Source organism: Epinephelus lanceolatus, chromosome 1, assembly GCF_041903045.1.
Source record: "Epinephelus lanceolatus isolate andai-2023 chromosome 1, ASM4190304v1, whole genome shotgun sequence".
In the NCBI taxonomy this organism is placed as follows: domain Eukaryota; kingdom Metazoa; phylum Chordata; class Actinopteri; order Perciformes; family Serranidae; genus Epinephelus; species Epinephelus lanceolatus.
The window spans coordinates 15808151-15814102 of record NC_135734.1 but is presented as its reverse complement, the minus strand read 5'-3'; positions in this window follow the sequence as shown (position 1 = coordinate 15814102).

Genomic DNA, 5952 nt, shown 5'->3' with positions numbered 1-5952 from the left:
TCCTTTCCTGGGTCGGTCCTCATGTGTGCCAGTTTCGTTGTAGCGCTTGATGGTTTTTGCGACTCCACTTGGGGACACATTTAAAGTTTTTGCAATTTTCCGGACTGACTGACCTTCATTTCTTAAAGTAATGATGGCCACTGGTTTTTCTTTAGTTAGCTGATTGGTTCTTGCCATAATATGAATTTTAACAGTTGTCCAATAGGGCTGTCAGCTGTGTATTAACCTGACTTCTGCACAACACAACTGATGGTCCCAACCCCATTGATAAAGCAAGAAATTCCACTAATTAACCCTGATAAGGCACACCTGTGAAGTGGAAACCATTTCAGGTGACTACCTCTTGAAGCTCATGGAGAGAATGCCAAGAGTGTGCAAAGCAGTAATCAGAGCAAAGGGTGGCTATTTTGAAGAAACTAGAATATAAAACATGTTTTCAGTTATTTCACCTTTTTTTGTTAAGTACATAACTCCACATGTGTTCATTCATAGTCTTGATGCCTTCAGTGAGAATCTACAATGTAAATAGTCATGAAAATAAAGAAAACGCATTGAATGAGAAGGTGTGTCCAAACTTTTGGCCTGTACTGTATATATATATATATATATTAAATATATTTTAGTATTTAAAATATATAAGCATAGCATATAAGCAAATAAGAATATGTTATGCACGTAAAAAAGATAAAATTATAATAAAATCAAAATAAGATGAAAAAGGGAAATTAGTCAGGTGGCAAAGTTAAAAAGGATTTAATCTATGAAATAATTCCATTTATGAAAAAAATTAGCAGAGCTGCCCTCCACTGAAAATCTCATCTTTCTAAGAAAAAAGAGAAAAGACATAACATCTCTAAGCCACACAGAAATATATGGAGCCTTAGAAAATTCCATAACAGTAAAATACACCGTCTTGCCAAAAGAGAAGTAAAGGCTGATATGTCTGACTGAAGAATTAAATTGGTAAGGATCAGCAGAGACTCATAATAATGCTATAAAGAGGTAAATCTTAATCAGTCCCACAACTTTTGTCAAGATCATGAAATAAGTTTTAATAAAAAATTAACTCTGTGTAACACCTTGAGTTGTATAAATTCCAGCCTGGCACAAGGTGTGCTCCTTCGCATTCTGTACACAGCTTTATCCCGCCACTGACCTGTAAAAACTGCCCGCACTTCCTGCTCCCAAGCAGATGTAGTTTTGGCAACAGAATGACTGTCAAAAGCCTTTACGCTGCATATATATATCTTGAATATGAGTGATTTCTGGTGGAATTTTAGAGTCAAAAGGTGATCCCAGGGCTGGTTTGCATGGAAAACAGTGGAGGCACAGTGTCTAACTTGAAAGAAACAAAACAAGAAGGATGCAGGCAAATTAAAAGCGGAGGATGGATCTGAGACCTGAAAAGCTACAGAAGTGCCATCTTTGTAGAAGTCTCAAAAGAAGCTTAATGCCTTGACTATGCCGTATCACATTGGTAGCATCACTGAGTGATGGGGCAATAGTTGGCTCTTCACTGAGGGCATCAGGGTGGAGGCTGACATAAACTTTAAATGACGTCTGAATTGGAACCAAATTTTAAGGGTAGACAGTACCACAGGGCTACTTGTGGAGCTGGAAGGACTGATGGGTAGAGAGGAGGTGAGTAGAGCCATTGGGGAGGACAAGGAGCTTGACTGAACGTCCAGACCTGGCCCAGGAATGGCTGGGCTTTGAAGCTAATTTTCGTAGTGGCCAAACAGTGGAACTGCAATTCCAGAGTCCATCATGTGACTCCCTGCATCCCAAAAAGACTTTTTCCATTGACTTACATGGTGAAAGAGATGTCTGTAAATCAATGGATACATTTTTTGGAGCACCACAACCCTCACAAAATGACTTGTTTCACAATCAGGATTTGATCTAATCAGTCTGCTGCGATTTGGAAAGTCTAGAAGAGCTGCTAGAGTAAATCATTTTATCCCATTCAAGTTAGCGGCACACTAAACCAAAGGTTCACCGGAGGTAGCAGCTTGCTTGTACTCAGCAGAGCTTGGCTGCTGTAAGTCTCTAGTGCACTTGCTCGAGGGGCTGCATGGTGCAGAGGTAGTGCTGATAATCCCTGGATCATCCAGGTAATTTTATACCCGACAGCTGACCCATTTGGGCTTCATGTGCCACTGAGAAACTCTCATAAGAATGAACGGGGCCCTACATTCAATGCTGTATCCAGTTCTCCCAATACATCCATGCTCTAACCAGGGCCAGAACAAAATTCCTGGCAATGCCCTCGCAATTTTCCTCTGGACCAGCTCAACTGCTTGGGGCCGAGGATTTACCGCACAGATACACTCTATTTAAGCCTAATAAGTGACACGTTTAGGCCACCTGAGTGGAATAGCATTGACACTGCCAGTGCTGCTGTAACTGGCTAGCTCTGTTAACTGTCAGTTTGAGCTAGCCGAGCACTAGCAGCATCACCTGTTGTCGTTGTCATTATTCCTCAGCAGTGAGCAGCGCCCTCCTTTTCTTGCCCCTGACCGGTGTTACGCCACTGGTATCAGCTTGTGGCTGCTCCACTGTCCATGTGAGTATTTCCTCCTCTTCATTTGGTGCTGCTGGCAAACTGTTCTTATCATTATCAGTGTTGCTAACGTTAGAAAGACTTCGACCATCAGCTCCTTTATCCTTCTAGTTTGTGTTTTGCCTACCTCTGATATTACATGATGGGCCGCTCCATTTCAAGGAGTGGGGGGAAGTGACGCAGTTGTACCTGCCTTACAGTAGCCTATAGGTAGTCTATTAATCATTTTTGGACCATGTCAGCCCGAATCTTTCTTTTCATTTTTTTCCTTGCAATTTTTTCCAACATCGTTTGTGGGGGTCTTGGTGGCCAACAAGGTGAGGTGGCCCATTAGGCATTTGCCAGAATTGCCTGATGGCAATCTGAGCCTGCCTCCAACCTACACTATAACGATGGGAACTGCATTTGTAAATCAAAAGAACAAAGAACATGCAACAGTAATGGATTCATATGGAAAAATTAAGAGGACATAGGGTCCCTTTGTCACTTATTCTGGGAAATTGGCATTCCCCACTGTGTGATAGATAATCATGTTTTATTTTGAAGTGTCTTATGTATTTGTGGTGATATGTGAAGATCCAATGTGACCTCTTGAGAGCTCAATAACCAAAACAGAAAAAAACAAAGAACATACAGATATCTGGTACTCATTTGTCCCTCCGGGTTTGTGGCTGCATGTGTGTATATACACAGCACAAACACATGTTCTGTCTGTGAGCAAACACAGACTCATCAGTTTCTGTCACATGCTTCGTCCTGTCTGCACTTCCACTGAAATTGCTTTCTGAATACAAAATTCAATATATGCTGGCGTTACTCAACAAGAACAAAGAATTCTGTGAAACTGCCATTTTGTGCAACTGCTGGTTGAACAACACTTTAGTGTGCTCCAGTCAGGCTATCTGTAGTAAGTCAATTTAATGGTGATTACAGTAAATCTAGTTTGAAGACGACACACTGCATTACCTTGTCATGAGGGACAGAAGCTCCAATGAAATGCTTCATGGCTTCTTATATATCATGTTTACAGGACAGGAGCAGGCACCAGTAGTGTACACTGCAGATATCTATATATATGTTTATATGTTTGTGTGGTGGGGTAAGCCCCATTGGCCTCATTCGCTTTGATGTCCCCTTTCTGCCGTCCACCCCTCTCTACCCTTTGTAGCAGCTGCTGGGTGAATTGTCGTCCTAAGAGCTTTTTCCATGGCAGTGTGGAGAGCCAGTTTCCGTCTGCTTCTGACAGGAAACACACTGACCTGCTGAGGAGAGAAGAGAAGAGGAGAGGAGAGGAAGGTTTCCTTTGGCAGACAAACCCCTCTTTGTGCATTGGATTCTCCTTTTCCTTTATCTCCTTGTCTCTCTGTCTTTCTGTCTAGCACTCCCACACATGCTCTGAGGGAGAGTGAGAAGAAATGTTTGAACACAGCCCATCAGCTGGGCATCAATAATTCAGTCATTCTGCACTGCGTTAATGTTTATGTTTCACTGGTGGCTGCACAAAGACATGTGCTATATTAAGACCTGGAGCACAGGGTGGCTGCTTTGTAAAGCATCACATACTTATCAGGAACATCAAAGGCAGAAACATTTTGGGTGTTCTAAAGAAAAACAAATGCACAGCGGCTTTTAAAAAATCAGTAAAAAAGGTGCTACGCTAGTCTGGCCTGGGATTGCCTGCACATGGCTCTCACCTCTGATGTCAGAAGCAAACATAGAGGTGGCTAAGCCAAAATGGTGGTGGCTAACAGTACTAACAATGGCAACAGTGCTGACAGAGCCAACAATGTTAACCTGAAGTACATGTGGGCAGGCAGCAGTTGAGAATAAATATATTTTTTATTTTTCAGAATAAAATGAATGAAAAAGATGTGCAGTATATGTGTAATATTTTGACATCTAAATCACTACTATTAAGCCCCAATTCCTTTTATTTTGAAAGTCAGTGACACAAGTTAACCCCGTTGTCACATTCGTCACTGACGTGGAGGACTACAGTGATGAAACTTTGCTGCCTGAGGATGAAGTGGCAGCTTACACCAAGTTCAGGACACCCAAGGGGGATTCATTCAAGGTTTTATGGTGGTGAAAAAAGCATGCTAACATGTTTCCTAACCTGGCAGTGATTGCGGGGAATTTTTTTCCCCCCCGCAATCACTTTTCCTCCACTGGATTTGTAATTGAAGAACGGTGAACCCAGCTTAACATGAGTGACTGTAGCCTGTGTGTGTTTAATCATGGGTGTGGGTCAGGTCATGGGACTTTTATCAGCGGGTGTGGGCGTTTGTGGCTTTGATTTAGACATAATAACGGGTAACAGGTCGGTTGTGGTACTGAGCTGTACGGGTATGGGCAGGTGCAGTTTTTCAAAAATGGACCCGTGCAGGACTCTGGTGCATAGTGGTGGCAACTAGCCAGCCAATGGGACATGAAGGGAGGGAATCACATACACTAACATGCACATGTAACCAGCCCAGCTACCAAACAAAGAACAGAGAAGCTCAGATAACAACAGTCAAAGGGAGTGTGCCTTTATCCTCTGCTCAGGATGCCATTATGCCACTGTTTCTTTACATAGCACATTTGTTTGCAGCTATATTCATTTTCAAAATATCACATACAAACCCTTTAGAGGAATAGTTTGACCATTTGCGAAATATCCTTATTTACTTTCACACAGAGAGTTACATGAGAAGATTGTCAGAGTGGCATCAATCCTCTCATCAACGGGTCAGTTTATGCTAGTTCAAAACTAGTTATTCAGTCAATCATTTCTTTGTCACATGGAATCATACAACTTACAAATGAAATGCAATGTTGATGTTGATGTTACGTGTGTTTGACCACATCAGAAGTCAATCATGCTGTGAAGTGGGTTGAAGTGTTAGATAGTGTCGGAAAGTTACAGAGATGGGTGGATGCAACCCTCCTTAATCCAACATCATAAAAGTACAGGTGCAGGAGATTTCCAAAGATATCAGACCATCCAACAAGCAGTTCTGATGGAGTATACAGGCCCTGTAACTTTCCACCAGAAAGCGAATGACAAACTTTTACTTTAACAGCAATTGTTGTCCCCAAGGGATTATCGGCAAGTCTGAAAAGTGAAGCCAGTGCAGAAGTGCCTTAAACTTGCATTCCTTCCAACGCTATGAGCAGCAGCGTGACCAGCTACATTATTGCTGAGTGGCTGTTGAACTGCTGCTCAAACGCTTGTTAACATAGGTACATCATGAAAGGATTGTGTGGGTCTGCTAGCTGCCACAAATCACCTCAACTGAGCGTCATCTAAAGTTTGTATTTGATCAAAAATATATTCCTGCTTTTGCATCCCTGTGTGCACTGCAGTGCATATAGAGCTAGCATAGCATCAGCCAAATAATAACACA